The sequence below is a fragment of the Orcinus orca genome, chromosome 3 (genome assembly GCF_937001465.1).
Source record: "Orcinus orca chromosome 3, mOrcOrc1.1, whole genome shotgun sequence".
Lineage (NCBI taxonomy): Eukaryota > Metazoa > Chordata > Mammalia > Artiodactyla > Delphinidae > Orcinus > Orcinus orca.
The window spans coordinates 148392640-148405979 of record NC_064561.1 but is presented as its reverse complement, the minus strand read 5'-3'; the positions used below and the strand labels follow the sequence as shown (position 1 = coordinate 148405979).

The window sequence follows — 13340 nt, the reverse complement described above, 5'->3', positions numbered from 1 at the left end:
TCTTATTTAAATCTTGAAGGAATAAACAAACACATCATCAGTAAGCAAATTTGAAGGGGATCCAACCCTTCAAATAGAAAGTGTTACAAATAATTTTTCTATTAAAAACATAATTTTCAATTTCTTCTACCTTATTCCAATATCACAGGCAAGTTAGCCTTTAAATCATGTATGCTTAAATTCACAAAAGTTTATTACAGTTTCTCATTTATAATTTCACAAAATTTTCCAGAAATTAGCAATTTGATTGGAAAAAAATGAAATGTTTTCCCTTTTCTTTGATTGTCTGTGAACACACAGCTCCTGCCCCCGTGAGCAATCAAGAGGACCATTTTACATGCCTGCTTAAATTTCAAACTGCCAAGCCCTTTAGTGGCCGAGCCCTAGCCTAGAATTTGATCAGATATTAATCAGACTTAAAAAATAAGAGCTGGGGACTTCCCTGGTGGCGTAGTGGTTGAGAGTCCACCTGCCGATGCAGGGGACACGGGTTCGTGCCCCAGGCTGGGAAGATCCCACGTGCCGCGGAGCGGCTGGGCCCGTGAGCCATGGCCGCTGAGCCTGCGCGTCCGGAGCCTGTGCTCCGCAACGGGAGAGGCCACAACAGTGAGAGGCCCCTGTACCGCAAAAAAAAAAAAAAAATTATAACTTTTCGTAAACATCTTTTTTAATTACCCTGAACAGAAAGGAAATGTAATATGGAAATCTCCAATTTCTCAGACTTTAGTAATTTTGAAGGTTAAAACAGTTGCTATATGGTGAATTTTTTTTTTTTTAAAGAAAAAGACATTTGCTATACAATCAGCAAATGTCAACAGCTTTTTAGGAAGAACATTAAAGGAACAAACTTTTCTACATTAAAGGAACAAATCTTTTCGAGGATTATTCACATATAATGAAGCAATTTAACTATCATAGAAATTGGAGCCAATACAATTGTTAATTGATGTCATTAAACTATTGCTTATTGCAGATTTTACCCATAATTATCATGAATGGGCTGTTGGTGTACCAAGAAATCTTAAAGTTGTTTTTACTTTTACAACTAGTTTTATATTACAGCCATTCAAATATTTATAAAAATTCAAACATTTGTAATTATATATTATAAATTATGAATTAATCTTATCCCTCATATAGACATTCTTAGCTCTTCTTTACTCCACTCTACCCTACAATTAGCTCATTTTCTATTTAAGTCATGACGGAACCTATTGCTTTATTGTGTGAACCCTCTGAGCCAAAACACTCTTCTCTAATTAGCCTAGTTTCATAGTCTTTTGAAAATGCAAGTACCCACAAATTAATAATGCAGAACTCCTTAGTAATTCTCATGAAAAGGATTTTATGTAAAATTAAGGAAATATAAAAAAGACCAAAGCTCCCAAAGCACCTCACTTAAATGCTATGTAGTTTGCAAAGAGCAATTAAAGTGATTCTACACGTTACTTTCCTTCAGTTTTTCTTCTTTGTAAACATGTCCGAGTAAAACAAATGTTTACACACAACCAAGCAATAGATCAATATGGAGTGAAGTAAGGAAGAAAATATTGAAGGAAAATCTGTAAGCAGTTAGAAGACATGGAATTTTGAACCTTAAGCACCATGGTCCATAATGAACAAATCATGCCAGACCATGATGATAGGCCTGTTTGATAGAGTTGCAAAACTAATTGGATGAAGGGGATGGAACTGATGTCATGTATTTGGGCTTCAGTGAAGCATTTGAAACAGTGGATCATTAACTTTTAGTTGCAAATAATTATAATTGTTTTGGATGAGAACAGAGTCACATGGATTGGGAACTGGCTGAAAGATCATAAACAAAAATAATAAATGGCAATGAATCCAGCTGAGGATAACTGCAGCAGGTTTTCATAATGGTCAAAGTTTTGTAAATCTCTATTTATTTGTTGCTAAAGACTATTTTTCCTCAATAATTTCAAAGTAGAAGTGTTTTCAGAGGTACCCAGTATAGTACCCAAAGTAAACAATCAGATCAAAATATGAGTTCATATGATCAATATCTAATTTAGAATTTATGTTTGACTTAGGTTGACTTCTGAAAATGTTATATAAAAAAGTAGGAGTGCATAATATTCAGGCAATAACTAGTATCAATGGAACAGAATATTTTAAATATTTTACATGTTATTAACTATGTCTTACCCCCTTAGTAAAGTAAGTTCAGTAGCATCTCTATTAGAAATGTATCAAAGAAAAAAACTAATCTTTTAATTTTTATAAATAATGCCTGTGATTTCTCTATACATGTTTAAATTAAATGGATTTTTATAGTAATAGGAGAACAGCATAACATATTTAAAACATAATATACACAATGCAGATTATTTTTTAGTTTTTTTAAAAATTCACAATACAAATTTTTAAAACTGCTAGGAGACTATCAGAAAATAACACTGAAAGTTAGATTCTTTTATGAAAGAAGAAGGAAATTTTATATATATATATATATATATATATATTTTTTTTTTAACACCCAAATCGCTTTTATTGGAGGGAGATGGGGGGAACAGGAGTGGGGGAAGGGTCTCCAACTACACAGCTTGTTGATTGGCGCTGCTTCCTGAGTCCTGCGGCTTCATCACACAGAGCAGGCAGCTCAGGTGGGCTGGAGAAAGGCTCAATGCACAGGGCTTCAAATGCTTCATCTTCCTGGAAGGCTAGCTCCACAGTGGCTGCGGCCTGAGGCCTTGCTCTCTGGCTGGTGAAGCTATACTCACCCAATGTCCTCCCGTCGTCCAGAAGTTGATCGTCCTTGTACAGCTGCTACTCTTCCAGCAGCCACTTGAGCTCGATCACGTTGCTCTGCTCCTTGACATCCGTGAAGATGGTGGTCTTGTGGCAACAGATCATGAGGAACACCTCCATGGCAGCGGAAGCCTCTCCCCGAGATTTATAGTGAAATACGACAAAACAGCTTTTCCGAACTGTGGGCTACGAGATAATTTTAGAAGTTATGCAATAAAGTTTTAAATTGTATGCATTTACCTATATTAGGGGAAAAGGGGATTAAACGACATAAATATTACTTAAAATATATTTGAATTCAAACAAGTACGTTATCTCAAGAAAAATATTCAGGGCTTCCCTGGTGGCGCAGTGATTGAGAGTCCGCCTGCCGATGCATGGGACACGGGTTCATGCCCTGGTCTGGGAAGATCCGACATGCCGTGGAGCGGCTGGGCCCGTGAGCCATACCCACTGAGCCTGCTCATCCGGAGCCTGTGCTCCGCAGCGGGAGAGGCCACAACAGTGAGAGGCCCGCGTACCGTGAAAAAAAAAAAAAAAAAGAGGAAAAAAAGAAAAATATTCAGTGAAAGATTGTACAGTAGTATAAAATATGCCAAAATTCAGGCAATTGGTACACAGAAGACTAATGTTTGGGAAATGTTGCATTTAAAAAGCCAATATTGTCTTACCCATTGAACCAAAGATAGGTTTAATTACATGAAAGGGTAATGTATTGAGACCAATACTGGCAAGATTCTCAAGTAAAAATAAGATTAAAATGTTAAACAAATAAACAAAAATAAGTTTCATAACATTCTATATAATCTCCAAATTTCCCACCTCCAGCAGACAGCTCATTTAATTAAACAATATTCCATTAAATTTTTAGCATCACAGCAAATGAACCTGAAGATTTTCCTAAGATTTAACCTACTGAAGTGATAAATTCTGACTTTTTTACCCCTTCCAATTTTTAAACATCAATAGAATGAAATAAAAGCACATTAAACTTAGAATAGAAAAAAAATTATTGTCACCATTAGGTTTACTTTAAATGAAAAGAGTACATTTGCTGCTTGTAACTGAACCCTTAGTTGAATGAAAATTACTGCTCTAAGATTATATCACCACTTATTTTTATTTATAAAACCTAGAAAGATAGAGGCACAAGAGAGCTGAGTAAAATACACACATTGAGGAAAAGGCAATTTTAAAATATTTTACCCAAGCAGAAGCAATGGAAACTTTTGGTTTGCACAACAGCCTCCCAAGGTTAAACGGGGGATTTACATCACTGGTTGTACTTAAAATTCACCCTGAAGAGCACTGAGGCGAACATTTAAGAGAATTCTCACAGGAGAGATTAGACGACCTGTCACGGCTTTCCATTTCATATTTACATGATTTTGTTGTCCTAATAATTATTCTTTTGGAAAACAATTTGCTGGCAACTTAAGGTTTTAGTTTTATCCTTGGGAGTTGTCTGGCTATGTTCAGCTAGAGTTGAGATGTCATGTCTAAAATGGCGAAGTTAGGAAAAGGCACACCATGGATCCCAGCATTTCCTTGAGCATTTCTGCTTACAGAGGCAGTGTTAATAATTCTCAGCTTTTGGGAGGCTTCCGGGAAGATGGCGGAAGAGTAAGACGCGGAGGTCACCTTCCTCTCCACAGATACACCAGAAATACATCTACACGTGGAACAACTCCTACAGAACACCTACTAAACGCTGGCAGAAGACCTCAGACCTCCCAAAAGGCAAGAAACTCCCCACGTACCTGGGTAGGGAAAAGAAAAAAGAATAAACAGAGACAAAAGGATAGGGACGGGACCTGCACCAGTGGGAGGAAGCTGTGAAGGAGGAAAGGTTTCCACACGCTAGAAGCCCCTTCACGGGCGGAGACTGCGGGTGGCGGAGGGAGAAAGCTTCGGAGCCGTGGAGGAGAGCACAGCAACAGGGTGCGGAGGGCAAAGCGGAGAGATTCCCACACAGAGGATCAGGGGCAACTGGCACTCACCAGCCCGAGAGGCTTGTCTGCTCACACACCGGGTCGGGTGGGGCTGGGAGCTGAGGCTGGGGCTTCGGTCGGAGCGCCGGGAGAGGACTGGGGTTGGCGGAGTGAACACAGCCTGCAGGGGGTTAGTGTGCCACAGCTAGTCGGGAGGGAGTCCGGGGAAAAGTCTGGACCTGCCGAAGAGGCAAGAGACTTTTTCTTCCCTCTTTGTTTCCTGGTGTGCGAGGCGAGGGGATTAAGAGCGCTGCTTAAAGGAGCTCCAGAGACGGGCATGAGCCGCGGCTAAAAGCGCGGACCCCAGAGACAGGCATGAGATGCTAAGGCTGCTGCTGCCGCCACCAAGAAGCCTGTGTGCAAGCACAGGTCACTAACCACACCCCCCTTCCGGGGAGCCTGTACAGCCCGCCACTGCCAGGGTCCCGGGATCCAGGGACAACTCCCTCGGGAGAACGCACAGTGCGCCTCAGGCTGGTGCAATGTCCCGCCGTCCTTTGCCGCTGCAGGCTTGCCCCGCACTCTGTGCCCCTCCGTCCCCCAGGCCTGAGTGAGCCAGAGCCCCTGAATCAGCGGCTCCTTTAACCCCGTCCTGTCTGAGGGAAGAACAGACGCCCTCCGGTGACCTAACGCAGAGGTGGGGCCAAATCCAAAGCTGAGCCCCTGGGAGCTGTGAGAACAAAGAAGAGACAGGGAAATCTCTCCCAGCAGCCTCAGAAGCAGCGGATTAAAGCTCCACAATCAACTTGATGTACCCTGCATCTGTGGAATACGTGAATAGACAACAAATCATCCCAAATTAAGGAGATGGACTTTGAGAGCAACATGTATGATTTTTTCCCCTTTTCCTCTTTTTGTGAGTGTGTATGGGTATGCTTCTGTGTGAGATTTTGTCTGTATAGCTTTGCTTCCACCATTTGTCCTAGGGTTCTATCCGTCCGTTTTTCTTTGTTTTTTTTTTTAAATTGTTTTTTCTTTTTTTCTCTTAATAATTATTTTTTTATTTTAATAACTTTATTATATTTTATTTTACTTTATTTTCTTTCTTTCTTTTTTTCCTTCCTTCCCTCCTTCCTTCCTTCCTCCCTCCCTCCCTCCCTCCCTTCTTTCTTTCTTTCTACTTTGACTAATTCTTTCTTTTACTTTTTCTCCCTTTTATTCTGAGCTGTGTGGACAAAAGGCTCTTGTTGCTGCAGCCAGGAGTCAGTGCTGTGCCTATGAGGGGGGAGAACCAACTTCAGGACACTGGTCCACAAGAGACCTCCCAGCTCCACGTAATATCAAACAGTGAATATCTCCCAGATATCTCCATCTCAACACCAGCACCCAGCTTCACTCAACGACCAGCAAGCTACAGTGCTGGACATCCTATGCCAAACAACTAGCAAGACAGGAACACAACATCACCCATTAGCAGAGAGGCTGCCTAAAATCATAAGTCCACAGACTTATTAAGTCCAAAACACACCATCAGACGTGGACCTACCCACCAGAAATACAAGACCCAGCCTCATCCACCAGAACACAGGCACTAGTCCCCTCCACCAGGAAGTCTACACAACCCACTGAACCAACCTTAGCCACTGGGGACAGACACCAAAAACAACGGGAACTACGAACCTGCAGCCTGCAAAAAGGAGACCCCAAACACAGTAAGATAAACAAAATGAGAAGACAAAAAAACACACAGCAGATGAAGGAGTAAGATAAAAACCCACCAGACCTAACAAATGAAGAGGAAACAGGCAGTCTACCTGAAAAAGAATTCAGAATAATGATAGTAAAGATGATCCAAAATCTTAAAATAGAATAGACAAAATGCAAGAAACATTTAACAAGGACCTAGAAGAACTAAAGATGAAACAAACAACGATGAACAATGCAATAAATGAAATTAAAAATACTCTAGATGGGATCAATAGCAGAATAACTGAGGCAGAAGAACGGATAAGTGATGTGGAAGATAAAATAGTAGAAATAAGTACTTCAGAGCAGAATAAAGAAAAAAGAATGAAAAGAACTGAAGACAGTCTCAGAGACCTCTGGGACAACATTAAACACACCAACATTCGAATTATAGGGGTTCCAGAAGAAGAAGAGAAAAACAAAGGGACTGAGAAAATATTTGAAGAGATTATAGTTGAAAACTTCGCTAATATGGGAAAGGAAATAGTTAGTCAAGTCCAAGAAGCACAGAGAGTCCCATACAGGATAAGTCCAAAGAGAAATACACCAAGACACATATTAATCAAATTGTCAAAAATTAAATACAAAGAAAACATATTAAAAACAGCAAGGGAAAAACAACAAATAACACACAAGGGAATCCCCATAAGGTTAACAGCTGATCTTGCAGCAGAAACTCTGCAAGCCAGAAGGGACTGACAGGACATATTTAAAGTGGTGAAGGAGAAAAAGCTGCAACCAAGATTACTCTGCAGCAAGGATCTCATTCAGATTTGATGGAGAAATTAAAAACTTTACAGACAAGCAAAAGCTAGGAGAGTTCAGCGCCACCAAACCAGCTTTACAACAAATGCTAAAGGAACTTCTCTAGGCAAGAAACACAAGAGAAGGAAAAGACCTACAATAACGAACCCAAAACAATTAGGAAAATGGGAATAGGAACATACATATCGATAATTACCTTAAATGTAAATGGACTAAATGCTCCCACCAAAAGACACAGATTGGCTGAATGGATACAAAAACAAGACCCATATATTTGCTGTCTACAAGAGACCCACTTCAGACCTAGAGACACATACAGACTGAAAGGGAGGGGATGTAAAAAGATATTTCATGCAAATGGAAACCAAAAGAAAGCTGGAGTAGCAATTCTCATATCAGACAAAATAGGCTTTAAAATAAAAACTACTAGAAGAGACAAAGAAGGACACTACAAAATGATCAAAGGGATCGATCCAATAAGAAGATATAACAATTGTAAATATTTATGCACCCAACATAGGAGCACCTCAATACATAAGGCAAACACTAACAGCCATAAAAGGGGAAATCGACAGTAACACATTCATAGTAGGGGACTTTAACACCCCACTTTCACCAATGGACAGATCATCCAAAATGAAAATAAATAAGGAAACACAAGCTTTAAATGATACATTAAACAAGAAGGACTTAATTGATATTTATAGGACATTCCATCCAAAAACAACAGAATACACATTTTTCTCAAGTGCTCATGGAACATTCTCCAGGATAGATCATATCTTGGGTCACAAATCAAGCCTTGGTAAATTTAAGAAAATTGAAATTGTATCACGTATCTTTTCCGACCACAACGCTATGAGACTAGATATCAATTACAGGAAAAGATCTGTAAAAAATACAAACACATGGAGGCTAAACAATACACTACTTAATAACGAAGCGATCACTGAAGAAATCAAAAAATACCTAGAAACAAATGACAATGGAGACACGACGACCCAAAATCTATGGGATGCATCAAAAGCAGTTCTAAGAGGGAAGTTTATAGCAATACAATCCTATCTTAAGAAACAGGAAACATCTCGAATAAATAACCTAACCTTGCACCTAAAACAATTAGAGAAAGAAGAACAAAAAGACCTCAAAGTTAGCAGAAAGAAAGAAATTATAAAAATCAGATCAGAAATAAATGAAAAAGAAATGAAGGAAACAATAACAAAGATCAATAAAACTAAAAGCTGGTTCTTTGAGAAGATAAACAAAATTGATAAACCATTAGCCAGACTCATCAAGAAAAAAAGGGAGAAGACTCAAATCAATAGAATTAGAAATGAAAAAGGAGAAGTAACAACTGACACTGCAGAAATACAAAAGATCATGAGAGATTACTACAAGCAACTCTATGCCAATAAAATGGACAACCTGGAAGAAATGGACAAATTCTTAGAAATGTACAACCTGCCAAGACTGAATCAGGAAGAAATAGAAAATATAGACAGACCAATCACAAGCACTGAAATTGAAACTGTGATTAAAAATCTTCCAACAAACAAAAGCCCAGGATCAGATGGCTTCACAGACGAATTCTATCAAACATTTAGAGAAGAGCTAACATCTATCCTTCTCAAACTCTTCCAAAATATAGCAGAGGGAGGAACACTCCCAAACTCAATTCTACGATGCCACCATCACCCTGATACCAAAACCAGACAAGGATATCACAAAGAACGAAAACTACAGGCCAATATCACTGACGAATGTAGATGCAAAAATCCTCAAGAAAATACTAGCAAACAGAATCCAACAGCACATTAAACGGATCATACACCATGATCAAGTGGGGTTTATTCCAGGAATGCAAGAATTCTTCAATATACTCAAATCAATCAATGTGATACACCGTATTAACAAATTGAAGGAGAAAAACAATATGATCATCTCAATAGATGCAGAGAAAGCTTTCGACAAAATTCAACACCCATTTATGATAAAAACCCTGCAGAAAGTAGGCATAGAGGGAACTTTCCTCAACATAATAAAGGCCATATATGACAAACCCACAGCCAACATCGTCCTCAATGGTGAAAAACTGAAACCATTTCCACTAAGATCAGGAACAAGACATGGTTGCCCACTCTCACCACTCTTATTCAGCATAGTTTTGGAAGTTTTAGCCACAGCAATCAGAGAAGAACAGGAAATAAAAGGAATCCAAATTGGAAAAGGAGAAGTAAAGCTGTCACTGTTTACAGATGACATGATACTATACATAGAGAATCCTAAAGATGCTACCAGAAAACTACTACAACTAATCAATGAATTTGGTAAAGTAGCAGGATACAAAATTAATGCACAGAAATCTCTGGCATTCCTATACACTAATGATGAAAAATGTGAAAGTGAAATCAAGAAAACACTCCCATTTACCATTACAACAAAAAGAATAAAATATCTAGGAATAAACCTACCTAAGGAGAAAAAAGACCTGTATGCAGAAATTTATAAGACACTGATGAAAGAAATTAAAGATGATACAAATAGATGGAGAGATATACCATGTTCTTGGATTGGAAGAATCGACATTGTGAAAATGACTCTACTACCCAAAGCAATCTACAGAGTCAATGCAATCCCTATCAAAGTACCACTGGCATTTTTCACAGAACTAGAACAAAAAATTTCACAATTTGTATGGAAACGCAAAAGACCCCAAATAGCCAAAGCAATCTTGAGAACGAAAAACGGAGCTTGAGGAATCAGGCTCCCTGACTTCAGACTATACTCCAAACTACAGTAATCAAGACAGTATGGTAGTGGCACAAAAACAGAAATATAGATCAATGGAACAGGATAGAAAGCCCAGAGATAAACCCATGCACATATGGTCACCTTATCTTTGATAAAGGAGGCAGGAGTGTACAGTGGAGAAAGGACAGCCTCTTCAATAAGTGGTGCTGGGAAAACTGGACAGGTACATGTAAAAGTATGAGATTAGATCACTCCCTAACACCATACACAAAAATAAGCTCAAAGTGGGTCAAAGACCTAAATGTAAGGCCAGAAACTATCAAACTCTTAGAGGAAAACATAGGGAGAACACTCTATGACATAAATCACAGCAAGATCCGTTTTCACCCACCTCCTAGAGAAATGGAAATAAAAACAAAAATAAACAAATGGGACCTAATGAATTTTCAAAGCTTTTCCACAGCAAAGGAACCCATAAACAAGACCAAAAGACAACCCTCAGAATGGGAGAAAAAATTTGCAAATGAAGCAACTGACAAAGGATTAATCTAAATTTATAAGCAGCTCATGCAGCTCAATAACAAAAAACAAACAACCCAATCCAAAAAGAAGACCTAAATAGACATTTCTCCAAAGAAGATATACAGACTGCCAACAAATACATGAAAGAATGTTCAACATCATTAATCATTAGAGAAATGCAAATCAAAACTACAATGAGATATCATCTCACACCAGTCAGAATGGCCATCATCAAAAAATCTAGAGACAATAAATGCTGGAGAGGGTGTGGAGAAAAGGGAACCCTATTGCACTGTTGGTGGGAATGTAAATTGATACAGCCACTGTGGAGAACAGTATGGAGGTTCCTTAGAAAACTACAAATAGTACTACCGTATGACCCAGCAATCCCACTACTGGGCATATACCCTGAGAAAATCATAATTCAAAAAGAGTCATGTACCAAAATGTTCATTGCAGCTCTATGTACAATAGCCCGGAGATGGAAACAACCTAAGTGTCCATCATCGGATGAATGGATAAAGAAGATGTGGCACATATATACAATGAAATATTACTCAGCCATAAAAAGAAACGAAACTGAGCTATTTGTAATGAGGTGGATAGACCTAGAGTCTGTCATACAGAGTGAAGTAAGTCAGAAAGAGAAAGACAAATACCGTATGCTAACACATATATATGGAATTTAAGAAAAAAAAATGTCATGAAGAACCTAGGGGTAAGACAGGAATAAACACGCAGATCTACTAGAGAATGGACTTGAGGATATGGGGAGGGGGAAGGGTAAGCTGTGACAAAGTGAGAGAGAGGCATGGACATATATACACTACCAAACGTAAGGTAGATAGCTAGTGGGAAGCAGCCGCGTAGCACAGGGAGATCGGCTCAGTGCTTTGTGACTGCCTGGAGGGGTGGGATAGGGAGGGTGGGAGGGAGGGAGACGCAAGAGGGAAGAGATATGGGAACATATGTATATGTATAACTGATTCACTTTGTTATAAAGCAGAAACTAACACACCATTGTAAAGCAATTATACTCCAATAAAGATGTAAATAATAATAATTCTCAGCTTTTGGAAATGAAGAATAAGCACTACATTTTACCTTACAGATGGAATAATAATAATGACATTAACTCTATCTACAAATATCTCCTACTTCACCATAATTCTTGGTTTGAATAAGGTCATGACCCTTGTGTTATCATATTTTTGCTTGAAACATTAGCATTTACTTATTGATTCATTAATTCTTCCATTTAGGAAATATTTCCAGTGTCTACTCTGGTAGTTGTGCTGGATATTGAAAACACAGTCATAAAAAATACACATCCTTGATGCCACCAGAGGGCATAATCAGGCAAATGAGTAATTATAATAAAAGTAGTAAGTGCTCTGATTAGAAAGTAACAGATATTTTGAGACTATATTGGTGGGACACCCAGCTCAGCCATCATGTTGATCGCAGAGGTGATGATAAAAAGTATCTCAGAGCAAATAATATACATGTGTGATGTGTGTATATATATATATATATATATATATATATATACATATAGCATATATGAACATATGCATAATACACATATATGCTATGTATATTATATAACTATGCTATATACACTAGGCAAAGAGTACAGCTTGTCTGGAGGCTCCAAGGTAAGAGAGTATGAAATGTTTAAGGAGACAAAAGATGTTTAATATGCTACAGAGTAGAGTTTGAGAGGAAGATGATAAAAGATGAGGCTAGAAGGACTCCAAATGTTGCCTACTCTACAACTCCAGGGGCCCCATTCACGTGGACTGCGTCACCCAGGTGAAAGAAGTAGTGATTTTAGTTAGGCTAGAAACAGTGAGGATGGCAAGAAGTAAAATGAGCCAAGAAATACTTAGGAGGCAAATTGAACAAGACTTAATGATTGGATACGGAGGACTAAAGAAAAGGAGAGAAGATATTTTGCTTTATCAGTTGAGGTGTAGATGGTACTGCCTTTAACTAAGATGAGAAACATTGAAGGAAAAATCGATGTCAGGTAAAAAAGATTTCTTAAGGTGGTTTGAACTTGTTGACCTTGAGGTATGCCTGGGAACTCTAAATGGGTATTTCTTGCAGGCAGTTGGATATGCAGATTTGCAATTCAGAAGAGGAATCTAGATTAGATATATATTTTGAATAGATGGTAATTGAAACCATAGGAATTAGAAAAAATTGAGAGGAAGATTAGTCTCCTTTGTCATTTTGGATAGGATCATAGCTATATAATTCTAGATTTATAATAATTATTGAAGGATATTTACAGGAGTAGATTTTATAATTTACTTTGATAATCCACATTTTAGCTTAACATCCATGTGATTTATTGACTCAATTTTCCAAAGTAGTATAGAAATACAGACACTACAAATAAACAGAGGAAACCAGCCAGTTTTTGTTGTATATATTTATAGTTTCTGCAATGGATATATAATTATTTTTATAATCAGAGACAAGTAGATGCTATTGAATGTCTTTCTAAATTATTTAGGGGAATAGATAATAATTGGCTCATTTCTGATAGCTGAAACACTCTTTGTTTTTAAGAAATTAATGAAAACATGAGTAAAAATATGGAAATCCTTAATTTATTTAATAAAAATATTGGTATGGCCCTTAAACAGTTGGACAGCTGAAAATATTGATATGGGTTTCTATTCTTTATCAGCTTACCCTATTGTGGAGATAAGAATGAATAATGAAGTACCACACTACTGAGAGAAGGAAGAAAAGCAAAGAAGCCATAATTATGAAGGAGGCTATTTGTAGTCCGGGTAAGTGACAATTATTTGCCTATAATTAATGTTCTTTTTGGTACCT

At 38.1% G+C, this 13340-nt stretch overlaps 1 pseudogene; it reads right to left on the bottom strand.

The window, feature by feature from the left end:
- Positions 1 to 2558: 2558 nt before the first annotated feature.
- Positions 2559 to 2892, bottom strand: LOC101281142 (elongin-B-like; annotated as a pseudogene).
- Positions 2893 to 13340: the final 10448 nt, after the last annotated feature.